At 38.9% G+C, this 18741-nt stretch overlaps 1 long non-coding RNA gene across 4 annotated transcripts in view; it reads right to left on the reverse strand.

The window, feature by feature from the left end:
- LOC119716514 (uncharacterized) overlaps window positions 1–18741 on the reverse strand; it is a 74860-nt gene that overhangs the window by 3685 nt on the left and 52434 nt on the right. Inside the window, exons 3-4 of one of the 4 annotated variants that reach the window (XR_011808318.1) lie at window positions 9540–9723; window positions 54–399 (exon numbers count right to left, since the gene is read on the reverse strand). This is a non-coding gene — a long non-coding RNA (uncharacterized lncRNA). Of the gene's footprint in view, window positions 1–53; window positions 400–6421; window positions 6611–7382; window positions 8133–9539; window positions 9724–18741 lie in introns of those variants that run through there. The other 3 variants (XR_011808321.1, XR_011808319.1, XR_011808320.1) reach the window with 3 other exon arrangements.

The raw sequence follows: 18741 nt of genomic DNA on the forward strand, positions 1-18741 counted from the left end.
TAGTTGATTTAGCACACACACAGATGCACACACAGAAACAAACAAACAAAACAGCAAAACACATTGAACACTTTTGAGTTTGATGCGTTTGGAACAGATTATCACTTTACTTCATGTGGCTGCAGCATATTTTTGGAGGAATTTCTGGCTCTGGTGTCCATGTACCAGGTAGCAGCAAAGTTGTCAAGAAGAATTGCAGGGACAGAATTTTCTCTTTCTGCATTTTTCAGCCCCTTTTGTCATTCCTAGCCAGTCTTTCAACAGGCAGTTCCTGCTGCCTCAGGTCCTGCTGCCTCAGGGCACACAGCTGCTGGTGTTCCCCAGCAGCTCCATCCTGGCCTACAGTCAGACTTGGGCAGAAGGCCCCTTGGCCTCAGAGGTAACTACTGTCACTTATCTCTAGAGGGATGAATAAACAAGTGGTTAGCCAAAGATCACATACCAAGTTTAAAAAGTTGATTTTCTGTTCAAGGCCACAAAAAGTAATTTTTCTACCTAATTGAATATTTAGTATGGTCAGCATATTGCAATGTCTTAAGGCTGCGAAAGTGGACAAATTTAAAATATTAGGAATAAAAGCCTGTGTATGGTTAAAAAAATCCCCTTTTTGCATTTATCAACAATCCTCAGATGATCATTAGGGGAATGGTCATTCCCTGACCTCACTCATAATGATTCAGAGTACCTCACGGCTACTGCCAGTACTAAAAAATTAGTGTTTACATATGACTTTCCAAGCATTACCTTATTCACACACATGGTCCACAGAAGTCCGTAGGGCTTTTTTCCATGACAGCAAGAGAATCTGATCCTACCTAACTAGAATTTAGAGCTTCCCGGTAAGGTCAGTGAGTATTTAAAGTTCATTGGGAAGTTGCAACAGCTGTAAATTAAATGACTCAATGTGAGTCAGGTACAGAACTGGGTTTGGTTCCATTAAGCATGTAATTTTAAAAAGTCACACTAATGGAGCAACTTCTTGCACAAGAATCAACATCCTACTTCTCACCTGGATAACAGAACTGTTAGTGATGGATCTCTTTTCTATACATGACCGTATGGAAGATTTTGGTGTACCCTGGTAAGACAAATAAGTCTGCATAGTCCTCACTTGAATACTAGGTATATAAGAGAGTCTCTTTTGGCTGGATGGAGTAAATAGGACAGCCTGAGGAACTTCCTGGCTTTATTGCTTCGGAAAAACAATGTCCTGGACGTGCCTTCCCTGTGCCTTGGAGAGAACTGAGTGACCAAGCTGTACTGTCATTTCATGTAATACTTTCATGAATTCTGATTTGAATGAAGCTATTAAGTTTTCTATTCAATAAAACAAAAATAGACATTTCAGATCAGACTGGCTATACAAAAAGTTTTGCCTTAAATGAAATACTGGATTACAAGGAAAAGGAAATGTCAAAAAGATACGAATTCTGATCTCAGTGCTGTCGCCATGTCTCTTGGTGACCTGGACCAAATCATTTCATCTCATCTTTATAGTTCCATCTCCTCACCACTTAAAGGTTAATAATATGAATTGTTGAGAAATACCATATTTTTTTATTTATCCAGTATGTTATTTCCTTTCTAAATATCTGAAATAACTATTGAAATAAAAATAAATTGCTAACTCCAGTTAATGGAAAAATTTCTAAGCCATGAAATGTTTCTGAGTACAAAGGAGTAAGAAAAAAAGAGATTAAGAGATGGATGCCAGAGTGGTTCTAATGATTTTGCTAAATTCATTTAATTTTATATCTATTTATACTTGGCCATAGCACAATATGTATGGTATAAAGAGGGCTATGCTTCTGGCCAGTTTATCAGTAACCAAAGTAAAGTTAGCAAGATCCACATTCATCAATGACTCTATCGTATTGCTTATAGAATTAATAATATTAATATTAATATAAAAATTATTATTATTATTATTATTATTTCCAGTATAAGGTTCCTGAACTAAATATTTCCTTAGGATAGGAGCTGCATTGAATCCTATGCTTGGATTGTCCCTCCCTTTTTCCATTCAGGTTTAAAACAACCTTCACAGGTTTCTAGCTATATGAAAGTTGCATGCCACTGGCTGCTGCCATAGGTATATTTATGTCTACATATAAAGATGCAGGGATACATGTGTGCTGATGATGCTGTGCTAAACTGAGTTAAGCAGTAAGTACAAAGATCTTCTGAAGTTTTTACTCAAAGAAAAATCCTCTAAACTTTGTTGAGTAATTTATTTTAATTCAAGCATGTGGGAATAGGCCTTGAGTTACTACTATATGTTTACATTTTCAGTCCACAAGGTGGTTTTATTGAATGAGTCTCAAATCACTGCACAGAAGTCATTTCCTCCACTGCACCTTGTGCTGAGGTAGCATATGTTTTAGAAGAAGATCGCAAAACTATTTTGCAAGATATAAATGTATTATAAATACATATCGTGTTTATCATAGTTAATAGAAACAGGATTATAAATTTACATTGAACTCCCTTGGGTCCCTTTACCTGGCTGTGAAGCTGACTCTCATGTAAGCTGAGCACAAACATGATTTGTGTAAAATTACAAAACTCACTAGTGTCAATGCTTAAATAGAAACTTAAAGTAAATTGCAAGATTTTTGTGTACATTAATAGAAGATTTTATCTGGCCCTTATTTCCCCACCCAAATGGCACATAAGGAGAAAGATTTGGCTGGAATACACCCCACCAGACAGTGTGATCAGATACGGAAAAATTATGTTCCCAAATGGAAAGCCACTGTTGGGAGTTTAACACAAGCAAAGAAAAGGTGTAGTGGGGAAAGCACTTTGAAAAATTAGCAGAAACAGCATCTGCTCCATCTGTTATGGCTGTTTCCAGCCATCATTTATCAAAGGCACACAAATGTACCCAGATTCAAGAAGCCCATGTCCTACCTAAATCACTTTAACTCCTATTCACCCCCTGACTTAGGTCTTCAGGCATCAGGAAACACCAGACAAGGACTTGAGACCAGCCTGGCTGAATCTGGGTTCCTTTGCCTATGCAGAACTTTCTGAAAAGCTGTATGGCCACAGAAGGAGACAGAATGTTCTCATTGCATCTTTTAAAGGATGTAAGATGGAAATACACTTTTTTTTTTTTTTTTTCTTTTTTAGTATTTGCTCAGCTTTAAAAATAATACCTGATATCTGGACAGGTGCTTTGACTTTTTTTTTTCCACTAATTGTCATGTATTTAAATGTTTCAAGTAGATCAGCAGCAGTATCACAACTGTGGAGAAAATCAACCTCATTGGAATCAAAAACTCCATAATTTCAGCATGACTTTCTCTGGAAAGCTGGAAAACAAGCTAGTGCTGCAGTATCTTCTATAGCATTGTCAAATCTTCAGGCCTTAAAACATGTTGCAAACATTAATGAGAAGTCTCATAAAATACCTGTGGTCTTGTGGTTGAGACAGCCTAACTCAGTTTCAAAAGAAAGAGGTTCAAAGCCATGCTCTGTCACAAGCAGCTCATGCAACGCTAAGAAAATTACAAAGACTGATGCTGAAGTGCTTTAAATTTAGCCATGGAAGTAATGCTGTTGCAGTCAATGGGAAGAACATGCTTAAATGTTTTCAGATTAGGGTATTTAACAGTAACTTTGGGTGTACAGCCCAAATGAACCTCCTTCTAACAGCCTCACCACCGATTGATTGTGCATGCGAGCAGCTGAGGAGCTTCTGGAAATGATTCCATGTAATTGCCCTGGCAGGCAGTCATCAGTGGCAGGGGGGCTGCTGAAAGGGCAAGGCAGGGGTAGGAAGGAGGGCAATAAGGTGGCTAACCACAGCTGGTTCACTGCAGCCACAGCTGCCCCAGAGCCTCAGGTCAGGCTTGGTCAAGCTCTACGGAGCAGTGAATGTCTCCTGGCCAAGGCCTTTTCAGGATTCACGTGCAAAATTTGCTCACTTCCCCAGTCTAGCCCTTGTGGAATGGCTCAGCCTTCTAAGCCTTTTAGGCTTACTCCTTCTAAGCCTTTTAGGTTTTATGACTCATACCCTTATGTGGCCAGCTGTCCTCACATCTACACGTGGACGTAATCTGGAGGAGACAGCCTTGACTCTGTCGCACTTGCCCTCGCAGCAACGCTGTTGGTACCAGTGAAGCACCACTATGGTAAATAACAGCTTGAAAATGAAATGATAAATCATGCTCAACAGTTTGCTTTGTACACTACCACTTTTTTATCTTCATTGCTGAGAACTTCATATCTCCCATTCCTTCATCACAGATCAGCATTGATATATTCCCTGTACGTTCATCACAAGCAATTTTTTCCTCTAATAATTACTACATTTTACAAAATGCTTCCTTAGACTGTATATTACTCTTTCTTCTAAGAAAAGTTGGCTCTTTGGTCATGTTGAGCCTTGGATGCAAAGGGAAATGCTAGGGAGAGGAGCTCAGAGGAATGGAGAGGAAAAAGGAGCTATTTAGTTGCCTGAAAATATAGCTTTGCATAGACCAAAGAACAGCTCTGTCATTTGAATCAGTGACTGCTCTGAGAGCAATAAAAGTCACAAACAAATGTTGGTACCACAAGTGTTGGAAGAGCTTATAAATCATATGTAAAGGGTAAAGCAATTATCTGAAGTACAATAGTCCTTCTTAAAACAAACTGATCTTCAAAAATAGGTTTACAGCCTCCCCTCAGGACAATAATTTTCATAGCAGAAATCTGCCAAAAAAACTTTGGAAACCACAATCAGTAAGTATTCTTTGTCTCCACTGCAAGGATAGTTATATTTCCTTTCCCCCTCTTTCAGAACTTTTGCCCCAAAAATTGATAATGTGATAATGTATTTTAAAAGTGTCATGACAAACAAGGAGTTCACCAGGTTGGAATTACAAATTTCTGCAAAAATCATTTCTACAGTGGTCTTTTAGTGTAAAATAGTATGTTGGTTACCTCTTCCTCAGAATAGCATCCGAAATAGGAAACTGTAGGACTTCAGAAATGTACAGAGAAAGATCACTGGGCATATAAAGAACTAGAGTTAAAAACTAAACTAAACTAAACTAAACTAAACTAAACTAAACTAAACTAAACTAAAATAAAATAAAATAAAATAAAATAAAATAAAATAAAATGGATGCAAATAGCTTCAAAATGGCAGATTAGCCAGACAGAAATTAGGCCAACACATCAAATATACATTGTTTATTGTTGATGCCCCAGGCCACAAAATTATTTGGAGTCTTTGGCTTTCTGTGTGTACAAGATGACGGCAGAAGCCAAACAATGGACTGATGCTTGCTCTTTCAACTGCAGCCACCAGATGAGTGGAGTTGTTGTTTTTAAATATTTAATGTTTTGTTGGAAGGCTGGCACCTCTCACATGCTCCTTGAAAGAGAAAAGGCACCACAAGTATCCAGCTAGGGTTCAAGATTGTAATCCAGCCCTCAATTTTCTGTCCCTCCCACACATGCAGAGCTGTATTTGCAACTTATTAGTTTGGGGCCTACTTTTTTTTATTGTGGCTTTTTGTTTAGTTTATGACATTATATGCTTTAGCATTTGTTCTTCAGTTTTAAAGTGGATTTTCATGGTCATGGGAGGACAGAGACAAAAAATCTCCAGCACAGGAAGACATAAAAGGTACAATATGCTGAGCAACTCAGAAACAATGGCCTTTAGATCAGGATCCGTACCCATGCCAAAGCAATTCTGCCCTTCTATATACAGCAAATTATTTGTAAAGACCTGCACTGGTATTTTCTCAAAATTACTTGTTTTGAAAAAGCAGAGGTGACCCTGGTCCTGGCCACTGGAATATGCTTGTTTTTATACTAAGTCCTGCTTGGTTTCATATTTATAATAAGTCTGAGAGAAAGTTTGGAGCCTAGTGGCTTCCCCATTCAATGGTCACAGGAACAGATCAGCAGAGGGCAAATATACACAGCTCAGAAGTGGGTGAGATGACATGCTCATCCATCAATGTACCCGTAACATTCCTGACAAACATTAGCAAGATCTGAACACTTAAGTCCTTTCAGTAATCTTGAAAGCTCTCTTTAAGTTACAGGCTAATATGGGACATTTTCTGAGTATTTCAAGTGAGATCTAAGGAGATTTTACTCAAATTTGTTCAAAAAAACTTGAGAACTGGGGTTCCTCTAAGCTCTTGCATAGCTTAATTTGTCTAGCTGCACAAGGGAGGAGCAGGCAAGTTTTTCAAAGCTGGGCACCTGAAGCTCCCATGGGACCATATCCAAGGTAATTTTAGGCATGACTGAAAATGATGCTACAGGGTTTTGACATAAGGAGTGGAAGCGGTATACCCCATTCAGGAATGCTGGCAGATTTCTGGGTGAATTCTTGCTCTGGAGGCCAGTAGCAGCTCTTCCATTCACTGCCCCCTGGCATGGTCAAGATTTGGTCTAGAACAGCCTAATTGACAGTAAAGTGAATGAGATCCTTCGTATACATACTGCCTAAGTAAAGTCTTTATGAAGCCTACCTCCTTTTGCTCCCTGGCAATTTCCTCTGCAGTGTTTGTGTCAAAATATAAACCTCTTCCTAACAAAACCAGTGAACACATACATGTAGATGTCACATTAAAGTGATCAACAGAAATCCTTTTGCCTGGAGAAGCAGGGGAAAGACAGAAGCACCATGAACCCTTTGTTTATGCTCTGAAAGGAGCCAAATACAATGGAAAAATAAAATATATATCCCAAAGGCTTCACAACTCTCATTTCATTCAGTGTTACTGTATTGGAAAATTCTTTTATATAGCAATATTTTGCTATTTTTTGATAAAATGCTAGCTTTATTGTGATCAGTGTTGGGTGGCTGGGTTTTTACCGCACTAGTCTATGTTCAGTAACGCAGTCTGTAGGTCAGGCTCCTAGTACATTTGAACAAAATAGGTTCAGAAATGGATGACTTGCCAGGTGGAGCATGAATCTTTTTTCTGTCTTTGAGAGTATTTACTAACAGGCATGGTTTCACAGGACTCTATGTTTGACTATAATTGCTATGTCCTCTGTTAAATGCCAGTTGAATCATGGATTTTCCCCACTGTTTTTCTTGTTTATAAGACCTATGCTTAAAAAAAAAAAAAAAAAAAAAAAAAAAAGCAACTAAATATGATCCAGAGAAATGTAGCTTTGCCACTTTTGCTGAAGCTGCTGATTCAACGAGGTTTTTCAGCATTTGTAAATGCACAGGCATGAGCCATCCTTTGAAACAGTACCACTAGTCATATGTTTAAAGTTACACTTGTGTTTAAGTACTTTGTGGAATGAAACCTTAATGCTGTGGGCTAAGCTAAGATGACTCATTTAAGGGAAAAATCATATATGTGAAAAAATATTTCCACTTCCTGGTGAAATGATAGAATAGCTGTTTTTATTAAAAATCCAAAGATGAGCTCCTCTTAGTCAAATAGGCTATTGTAAGTCAGGAAGTATAAAACTCAGTCTATAATTAATATGTAATTTAAGAGCCCCATAAGAAACAATAAAAATGGTCAAAGTAAATAAGAGAAACTGTTAGCTTCTTCAGGGAAATCTTAATGGAAAATATAGCTGATTGGTGCATTTAGCTTACTTCAAATGAAGAAACAATTCTGAAAATGTAGGTTCATGTGTTTAAAGCAGCGTGGAAGGCCAAACAGAAACTACTGGTGCCAGATAGCTTGCCCCTAAGTCTGTAACTTGTGTAAACATCACATACTGTTGGGTGTTAAGTGTTAAATGTCCTTCACCAGCAGTTTGTCCATCGGCAGGCAAATTTTCCAGATGGCCTTTAGATGATCAGTTATGTTGTTCATAATTGCAAGTACCTCCCCATGTGTCTCCTTCCCTGCTGCTTTAATGTGAAGAAAGGTGAAGTCTTTAACCATTAAGCAGCTGGCACAACTTGTGCAAACAATTCTTAGCACTGAGTTTGAGAATAGTTACAAAATAGGGAAAGCTCAAGTGGGCATTTTACTTTTAGTATTTTGCATTTTAATATTTTGCATTTTAGTATTTTAGCTTTTTGTTTTTTAAAGAAAAAATCTCAGAAATAAAAACAGGTAGTGCATTCCCAGCTCTTTCTGATTCCATATGTTTTTCTCATGAATGCCGTTTACAATGGCTAGCTCCTTCAAACATTGTAGCTGCAGGAACAAAAAGTACAGATGAACAAACAAAAACAAACAAACAAACAAAGACATGTTTGAGTAATACTGTCTTCCTCTGCCAAGTAAACCAAAGTCTCTAACGGCTGGAGTTTGGGGCTATTTTTCACACATCTCTGTGAAAAATATATGCATCCTGATCCTGCTCTCATTGAAGCCAAGAAAAGTGAGAATTCAATGGGAGTAGGATTAAATTCATAATGTTTTGAAGTGGGACAGATTTCTCTTTGTTGTAACCAAAATGCTATCATCATTATCATGCCATTGCTATAGTAATGTAATGATGGGAGGGTCAGCAGTGTAAGTTCTAATTTGGAGAGCTGAAATAGGCCATAAAGAAATATAAATGGAACTACTGGAATTTTGCATTGCATTGATCCATTTTTCATGGTAGCAGAATAGAATGAGATTTTGTTTCTTTTTCATCATCCTGAGGACTTATATATATATGTATATATATATATATATATATATATATATATCTTTTAAGATGTTTTAGAAGATTTGATGATGGGCAAATGAGTTGTCTTTGGGGTGCTGGAAAGTTTGAATGACTTCATTTTGAAATACTGAACTGTTCACTCCAATAGAGATAAAATCAAACCTCAGATGAATCTTCCACTGGACAGACAAAGTGCTTTGTACCTCACTACATTCATTTTTCCCATTGTCTCTAATGCACAAATGTTCTTGTACTTATACAGATAATTTTGAGATATATGTGCAGTTTATGACAACTTCTTTGTAGTCTCTTCTGGGTATACAGTACCTTTTCAAAATATTAAGCAACTACTGTTTCTAAAGACCAGTGGTCTTCATTGGACCATTTATTAAATGAAATAAACCACATTTGGTGGTAATCTCAGACATCACATGTTGGTTTTACTCTTTGTCAAAGTCTGTTAAAAATTTCTTGTGAGCACGGACTGTGACATTTGCTGTGTACATCTCTTTTTCAAATGCTGAAGGGAGGCACAGTGCTGGCACACAAAAAGTTTTTGTACAAAAAATCAGTGAATAATCTCTCACCAACTTCAATACAAACAGAATTAGGTTCAGCATTCTGTACTTCAAAAGATAGCTATAGATAAATAGCCAAGTTATGAAGGGTATATAATCTGAACGAAATGAAAACTGTGCTTTTTGGGAAACATCCTTCTATTGCTACGCTTAGTTATCTTTATGGAATTCACATCTCTTTATACTCCCAATTTAACTCTTTAGTCTTTTGATACCTGGCTAATAGCTGATATCAAAAGCTTCCAAGGTGGGTTTTGTTTGTTTGCTTGTTTCGTTTTTATGTTTCATTTCATGAATGTGATATATTCTTTTGCAGTTTTAATTGTGCTATAGAGTTTGCATAAAACAGGAGATGGCAATAATTACCTCAGTCTTCTTGGTGGCTTCAGCAGTGACTTGGCAGACCTTTTTTCAGAAGTTTAGGTAGGTGATAGCATCTCTAAGCAGAAAGTTCTTGTGCAGTTCTGATGTGTTCAGCATATCCAGAAGTCTACAAGAGGATTCATCTTTTTTTTTTTTTTCTTGTCCAAATATCTGGTTATTTACACACCTGTGGAAAGGAAAAAGAAACAACTCAAGCCAGCCAAAAAGTTCCAATGAATCAGTCAGGACAAGCTATGTATATTTTGTCTATATTCAGCTTTGAGATGCTGGATGAAGTTATTTTAATTTTGAAACTATTTTCTCCATACACATTAGTAACCCTTTAACTTGACTCATTCCTCCTCCTTCAATATGACTCAGAAGTCCTTAAGCACTTTACTTTTGAAACCTGCATCTTGGAAAGGGTTTAACAGCATAACAGTTCTTGATTTTTGTGGGCTGGTATTACGTGTGTTCCTACGAGCAATGTGCCAAAGGTGCAGTCGGGCTGATACAGACAATACAGCCTAGGGTTTAGCTGTGCCTCAAGGAGCTTGTCTTCTAACCAGCCTGAGATAACCACCAAACTGCAGGCACGTGCCTGGCATTGTGGTATAGGAATCATGTTTTCCTGAGGGCAGAGGTGTCCAAAGAAGAAGGCAGGATTGTTTAGTTTTAGTTACCGTTGTGCTGGTGCTGGTAATGGCCTTGCAACAACATTGAGGGCTGTGTTTCAGGGAAGGAACTGAAGGCTAGGGGGGTGGCAGCAGCTGCAGTAGGGTGGTCTGAGTGCCAGGGAGAGTGTGATAGGGGATGGAGAAACTCTAAGGACAGGGGCTGGCAGGCCCAACACATCAAAAAGTAGGAAGGCAAAGGGCATAAACAAAAACACAGATACTGCAGAAGCAAGTAATAATACATAATATAGTACTGAGTCAGTTAGCCTGCAATGCCTGCTCTTCAGCATCTGAAAGTGCCATGTCTCCCAATAACCACCCTGCAGGATGGTAATGGTGTAAAAGTCAGTCCCCAGAAAGACACCACTCATGCATGTATGATATATAAGTAGTGAATGAGACAGTCATTTGGATTACATCACGCATTTCTGGAAATGTGTGAAAAATACTCCACAGAAAAGAGAATAATCAAAAGAAGTTGCTCTTTGATAAAGCAGATATTACAAATTAGATACCAGCCATTATTTTGTCTGCATTCAGTTCTATCTCGAAGATCATTTTGGTCATACTGGGCTCAGAAATCCTGGGAAGTATGAAGTGTATTTAACCCTGTCACTTGATGTAATCATCACATGATTTATTATGATCACATGGAATGTGATCCATGTTAAAATAGAAAGATAATGTTTTTCACACATTTATTTTTTTTTTTTCTCACAAAATGCTTTGGTAGTGCTGCCAGAGATCAAAATCAATGCTGCCAAATAAATGTAACCTATTCCTCATGCTACTGGAAATCGAAGTTCAAAATTCTCACGCAACAAGTTGAGATGGTGATCTCTATCACACAATGTCATGTGCATATTAGGTGTTCATCCCTTATATCATTCTGTTGCAATCATGAGGAGTGTTGTGGTTATACAGCATCACCAGTGATGCAAACCAGCCATCACCTGACTGTATGACATGGTGCATCATAGGATTTTCTTTGATAGAGTTTGAAGACAATCCTTTTAGTAGAATAGCAACATTATTTTTTGTTACTAGCAGACAGTCCAAAACAACTTTGCAAAAGGCACTTTGAGGTCTCACTGACTTTAACGAAAGTCAAACTTCAAAAGAAAAGGAAAAAAAAATAATATTAAGGTTTTCAGGCAAAACTAAGCAGAAGGAATATTTTCCTTTCACTGAATTAAGTCACAATACAGTATTTTGATTTGTCCTTGCATAGTCATTCACAAATCAATAGTGGAGGAATGCCAGGGCTCACATCCTCTGGCTGCAGTACTGTCGAGCAGAGGAACGCTGAGATACTGGTCTGTGCGGTGGGAGAGAAGACATTCTCTCTCTTTGAGTTGATGAACCAGTTTCTCCAGAGTTGAGGTGAAGGCTTGTAGGGAGGAAGAGAAACTTTCTTCATACTGCTAGAATTGGCCAGCCAATTCATCCACTGTTTGTCCCTTTTGGTCTTTCCAGGTCATTACTGCCAATGAGCTGGCATACGATGATGGTGTGCTCCATACAGACTTCCACCACATGGGTTACGTGCACCTGACTTCATCTGGATCTTTGGATATCTGGTCATTGTCCAGGTCATCATAAATCACCTCCAACATGGCTAATTCCTTGCATACCCCCCTCCATGGCAGTCCAATTGCCTGGGTAACATACAACATCTACCTTTGACATCTACAAAGATGTCGTCAACATCTGCCTTGAACCTTTCCTTTACCCCTGACAGGACTCACCTCCAGAGGTGAAGGCCTTGGGTCCCTTTTCCAATCACTTTGTCCATGCCCCCTTCCCAAGCAAGGGATCCCAGCTGCTTGGCTTGCTTGCCCTTTTACTCCATTTCTGTTGGCCCCATTATCCCAGCAAGGGAGCAGCCTAGTGGCAAGATACTTTGCCAGGGTGATGGCTGAAATCTTTTTTTTGCACAGCTTGAAGCTCACCCAGGGACAGGGATAGGTAGTTACTGCTGTGTTTATGAGATCTGTCCCTTCCTCCTCCTGATGTCGTGATGGCCCTACTTTGGAGTAGCCTGCCTCATTCACTCCTTCCTCCTTCTCCCTTCTAGCAGAAGTTCCTTCTCTTCCTAAACAAATTGGCTTCTACTCCCATTGTTTCTTCTTGATTGTAGGGATGACTGATACTGCCACAGGTTGGTTCTCTGGTTTAGCCACAGTGTTTGTCATCGGAGCTGAATTAGCCAGCCTGTTGCAGGATTTGGATCAGATCCAGAGGTATTTTCTTCCTCTTGACCATGCTGAATAGCATTGAGTAGTGTTAGGCATAAGTCAGGCCCCAGCACAGTGTGGTGATCTGTATCCCTCTGGCATTTCCAGGGTCAGGACATACTTTTTTAAAACATTCTTTCAGATTTTTAGGATTCAGCACTTCTTCAGGTGTGAAGTATAAAACCGTCAGAGGTGACAACCATGATAGATGCCTGTCCAGATGTTCCCACACCCCCTGCCACCCATAACCATCCTGACAGAGGGCGGATCTCAGGGTGGTATTCTTAAATAGTTATTTAACTTTAGACAAAACCAAAAGCACATGCAGAAGATATAGCAATAGGTTCATGTTAGTTTGAACATCCCAAGAATATTCAAAAATTTCAAGAGCTAATGTAACTAGCCTGGAGGAGAAAAAGTAAAGAATGTATGTGTATTTGTTAATAGTTTCCATGAAAGGATTCCTGAAGTGCAAGAATGATGGCAATACTGAGTACAAACACCAGATTAAATTCACAGTCAGTGTAACATGAGCTCATACAAACTGGCAAAAACATAAACAAACTTAGGCCAGCCCCCAGAGGTGATAAACAACAAGAAAGGGGTTAAGAAAAACAACCCGTGGAACAAATAAGTCAACACTGTGAACAAATAAATCAGTGTTGTGACCAGCAACTATTAAATGGATATCATGTTTATAACAAATTTGTTAAAGGACTGTTGTAGCTTTACCCAGCAGGCAGCTCAGCACCACACAGCTGTTCACTCACTCTCCACCCTCAGTGGGATGGGGGAGAGAACCGAAAAGAAGAGTGCAAGAACTTGTGGGATGAGATAAGGGAAGTTTAATAAGACAGGAAGAAAAAAAAAAAAAAAAGAATAAACAAAGAAAGTGATTTCCAACTGCTTACCACCTGCTGACTGATGCCCAGCCAGACACTAAGCAGCAGCAGCTTCCCCAGCCATCCCCCTCAGTTTTATTGCTGAACACGATGCCACATGACATGGGACATAGCTCTGGCCAGCCTGGGCCAGCAGTCCTGGCCATGTCCCCTCCCAGCTTCCAGTGCACCCCCAGCCTCCTTGCTGGCAGGGCAGCATGAGGAGCTGGAAAGTCCTTGGCTCTGTGTAAGCACTGTTCTGCAACAACTAAAACATTGGTGTGTTATCAGCATTATTCTCATCCTAAATCCAAACACAGCACCATACCAGCTACTAGGAAGAAAATTAACTCTATCCCAGCCAAAACCACGACAAACAGCCATGCCCCTGATTCAGTCACACTAGAGATCATGCCTGGCTTTACGGACAGGTTCATGGCAGAATTAAACTTGAGCTACTCAAGTACCCAAAGCAGACGCCATACCTATGCATGTTTCTGAATTGTGACCTAACTTTTTGGAGTTTGCTGAGGCTTCAACTGCATCTGACTTCTGTAACCATTCAGTTGGCAATTGTCTAAACTTCACAAAAATGGCTACCATCTGCTGACAAATACAGCTAGGACAGTTTAAATTGGGACACTGAAATGTCCCTCAGCCCTAGCTGAAGCCTTATTTATTTGCATGCACTGCATCAGCCTCAGTACAAGCACTTAGGCTGTGTGGCAACTTGGCAGCGGAGAAGATAGCTCTGGTAGAAGGGTGCAGTGGACAGCTGGTAGGGAGCATGGGTTGATTCAGCACAAGGTGTCTCTCAGAGCCACAAGTGAAAATTTGAAATGTGAAAAATAATGATAGTGTCAATACCATGAGTGTCAGTCACAAGGTGCTCTACCGATTTAATGCAATTAAAAATAATAATAAAATAAAAGATGGAATAAATAGTGTTCTGGATTTCTAGTACCCCACACAAATTGCCTGTTTTAAACTTAAGTCTAAAACTTCTACTTTTGCTCTTTTTTATCAAAAAGTTTTGACAATGATGTATGCAACACAGCTTGTTTAAATCAGAGATCAGTTGACAGCAGAAGTCACGAATGCCGGTTTCTGATGGCTCTATATGCAATGTGATTTATTTCCTTCCTAACCAAGTACGGTGTCTGATCAGGGTGCTTTTCTAGATTGCCATTGTCTTTCTCCCATGTGGCATTTTCTAGTGGCTGGTATTACAGTTGAGCTTACTTCTAGAAATTTCCCCCAGTAAGGGCACAAACCTTCCTCTGCTGCACCAAATAACCTCAGTGAGCCTTAGCACCTTGATGAGAAGTTTATGACAGTGAATTACATTTACAAAAGTTCTTAGATGTCATGGTCTATATTTTATTGTCAAACATCTGGAGTAAAAATCAGTTTAAGCAACATCTGGAGTAAATTCAAGCAATTCTCTGCTGCCGTGACCTTACATCACTACACTATAATATTAATGAAACACACATTAAAAAACAAAAAATCTGTATTTTGTTAAGCATTGCCTATTTATGAGAACAAGTTAATTTTGTGAAGACAAAGCAGGGCTTTGCGTGTCATAGAAGACTTATTTTAAAAATTGTCCAGTTACACAGATCAGTTTACACCCTTTTCCATCAACAAACAATTGAAAAATATCACCAGCCAATTTGTCGCAGATTTGTAGGCTCTAGGGAACTAGCTTTCAAGGGAAAAGAGAGAAAATGGAAGGAAATAATATTACAGATTACACAGAACCATGCCTGTTTCCACTCTGCTTTCAAATCTGCAAGTTGAGGAGAAAGTAAAGATATTTAATTTAACAATTTGTTAAATCCTATATAATTTCAGAAGCATAGGGAAGGAAGTAAGCTAAAATCCTAACCATAGATTAATTTTTGTGGACATTTTCTCTAAGTTCTCTGAAACACAGGAGTAAGCACTGGGGGAAAGGAGACATTTGTGTGATGTAGGTAGGAGACAGAAAAGTGAGAGTGCTTTCTCCAATCCGTCTGCCATTACAGCGAGCAGAATGCTGCAGCTACTCCTCACATACTAACAGTGTTGGCAATGTATTGTATTATCCCTTGAGAAGGCAGTTATTATGCCTATTTGGAAAAGACGTATCAGCACTGTGTATTGAGGAAATCAGAACATAGCCCAACATACTTTATAAAGTATGGACAGTATAAAGTAAAGACAAGAATACAAGACCAGGTAAGTGCATCCACATGTGAACTAACATCAGGCCCTGGTGGCACAGCCATGTCAGCACTGTTTTTTACTGCCAAGTCAAATCATGTCTGCATAACTTCTGTTTCTGAAAAAAAAAAAAAAAAAAAAAAAAAAAAAAAAAGTTTTTTCTTGTATTTATCTTTGCCATAAGAGGAGAAAAAAATCCAATGGAGGCCATCAATGGCTTGCTGATGGAGGTAGGCAGCAAGAATCCCTAACCATGAAGCCAACGGCATTGCACAGGTATGTTTGTGCCTCCATGCCCATCCTGAATCCGTTTTGCATTATTCCCAGAGGTGAACAAAACCCTAAAGCTTGGAGTAAATTTAGGGTCAGAGTACCACACAGTCGTTCTTATCTGGATCCAAGTTTCACAGCATGGAAATCCCAGCTGGTTTGAATGCAAGCTGTAAATATGATGAGAACAGATTCTTTTCTGGCTGCTGGGAGTGTTTGTTTTATCTCCCCAGGGAGAATGTGGGTTCCCTAACCCACACTCTGTGTTTAGGTTCTCTGCTGGGAAACCCTAGAGAGGAAATTCTAAATCATAGCTTTCTGCACACTCTATTTGACAGCTGGGTCCTGGACTTACAGCGTCTCTGCTGCTCCCTTGGCTGAAATCAACAGAATTTCTATAGGGGATTTAATGGATTTCCCACTGGTGACTAATGAAGGTGTAACTAGTATCGGTGATGATGGGGAATTCTCCTAAAATCCTAAAAGGTTCTTCTTGGTTACAAAGAGAGAAAAAAAAAATGTAGCTCATTTCAGAGAGCATAATGGCATTGATACAGGTTTGTGTACACCCGAGCAGACCTATTACAGACATGAATGGTTTTAGATAGGTACCATTGTTTCCCTAAGTGATTTTGCAACCTTTTTATATGCTTTTCACCAAATGCAATAAAACTCAGAAATTTTTTAGCACTACACCTTCCCTTCAGCAGTTTTCAAGAAACAAAGCTTTTTTTTCTTTTTTTTTCTTTTTTTTTCTTTTTTTTTCTTTTTTCTTTTTTTTTAATGGACTTTGGATAATCAAACACAAAATTCCAGTTAATTTAGAAGTGGTCTGACATGCTATCTCAGTTTTCAGCATGTCAGAAGAGAAGATTTAATATTCACTGGCAACCACAACATGCTACCACCCCTGTACTCTATTATGTCATGTGATTTGATCCTTTAAAACTCACATTTTTAGGCAGCTTATTTACCTATGTTTCTTCATAAGATGTGTATACCAAGAGGCCCCGCCTTTCCTCCAGGACTGTGCAATCTTTTGAACTACTCATGAGAAATCAGGAGCGTGACCTATTGCATCTGCTGGAGAATATCCAAGAATAATTATATAAGTATAATCATCAAGCAACATCACCTATTTCAAATTTAAGCCAAGCTTAGTAGTCACAGCTGGAGATGAGAGTTTGGAAAGGAAAAAGTTGGAGGTAAGAGAAAGAATGACGATTTCAAAGTGGAAGTTTGCTTCACCTGAGCTCATTTCTGCCCCTTTGGAGTGGGGCTGCTGCCCTGGCTATCTTTTGTGTTCTTCTGAAGTATCTGGGTCTTCTCCATGGTGTGACCTGCTGAAGTTGAGCCTCTTGTGGTACGGCAGGGATGCTCCTGCAGTAGTACATGCATCCCCAGTGAGATTTAGGCTGGGCTTTTCCCTGACAGCTGCTGCCATGGGATGATCTGTATTTCTACTTGTGGGAAAGAAAGATCTGTGGGTCTCATTTGTGGCAGAAATCTTATTTATTTGAGCACAGATGAAAAGCTGAATGAAGCTAAGCTGTGTTTAGGAACATTCATATAACAAGAAAATCAATCAATGAAAACATACAGGAGTCAACTTTTACTTAGAAAGACTAGTTTGAAGTTAGTGAATAGATCAAAGCAGTTAAAACAAAAATAATGACTTACAAAGACTAATGATAGAGAATAAGAACCTGCACAAAAACAAATAAAACACCTGCCTGAACTTGAGGGTGGCAAGGGAATTATCCACAATGAAACATATTTCCTGAAACATGTTTACATGAAAATTGCTTGGGGGTTGGGAGCACAAGTTAATTAGCTGAAAAATGACTGGATGGGTGAGGTTAGATGATCTGTTTGTCTAGTCAGCATTTTAAAGCCAATGCAGACTAAAGGAAGCAGAGAAAGGGAAAGGAGGACACCACAGGTTAAAATCAGAGCAAAGGACCCAGCACTGTATTGTTTATATAGAGTATACAATACCCCATAAAGTTGCAGTGTTTAAAGCTGATCAAGGATAACTCACTACAATGCCTTCCCAACAGCAAATGCAGTTCCCATAAAATTGTTGTTTTCCACAGGAAAATTATATTTATATATCTTCTTCTGGGAATAAAAAAAAAAAAAAAGTATTTTAAGTTGTTGAATTGACTTGAGATGTTTCATTTTAAGTCAGTTAGCTAAGTTGTTTTTCTTTCCTATGGCCAATTGCCTCATAGGAGCTCTAGACCAAGTACCTTGCTCTCTTTGGGCTGGGCTGAGCATTGTGGTTAGACAACATCTCTGGTGATGCAAAATAGCCATCATCTGACTTTATGACATGGTGGACAGGATTCACTTGAACAGAGTTTGTAACAACAGGTATAATCTAACCGGAATACTTGGCCCTTAACACATGATGAATATTGACTAACACAAGCCAAACACAAGGCTCAGCTGCACTGAGTATTTATATATTGGAATATTATAGGAACTATGATCAGAGCACATTCAACACTCAGAAGAAAGACACCTACAGTTTCCATGGTTTAAACATGGGCTGTCACATGCACAAGTAATGCTCACAAAACAGACTGCACATTCAAGGCTGGGATGAAGCTTATCCTTTGCAAATTTTTCAAATAAACAACTTTACACAAAAAGGCATTATCCCAAAAAAGTGCAAAGAACTAGCTGACTAATCACTTGTGGACATGTATCTCTGATAAAAGCATAGATAGCCTTTTAATGAGCGTGTGTGGCAGTCTTTTTCATCCCAGGAAACTGCCAAACTATATTAGAATCATAGAACCATAAAATCATCTAGGATGGAAAAGATGCTTAAGATCATCAAGGTCAACCATCATCTAATCCTACCAGGTCCACCACCAAACCATGTCCCTGAGTGCCACATCCACACACATCTCTTAAATACCTC

This window comes from Anas platyrhynchos, chromosome 3 (assembly GCF_047663525.1).
Source record: "Anas platyrhynchos isolate ZD024472 breed Pekin duck chromosome 3, IASCAAS_PekinDuck_T2T, whole genome shotgun sequence".
Taxonomy (NCBI): domain Eukaryota; kingdom Metazoa; phylum Chordata; class Aves; order Anseriformes; family Anatidae; genus Anas; species Anas platyrhynchos.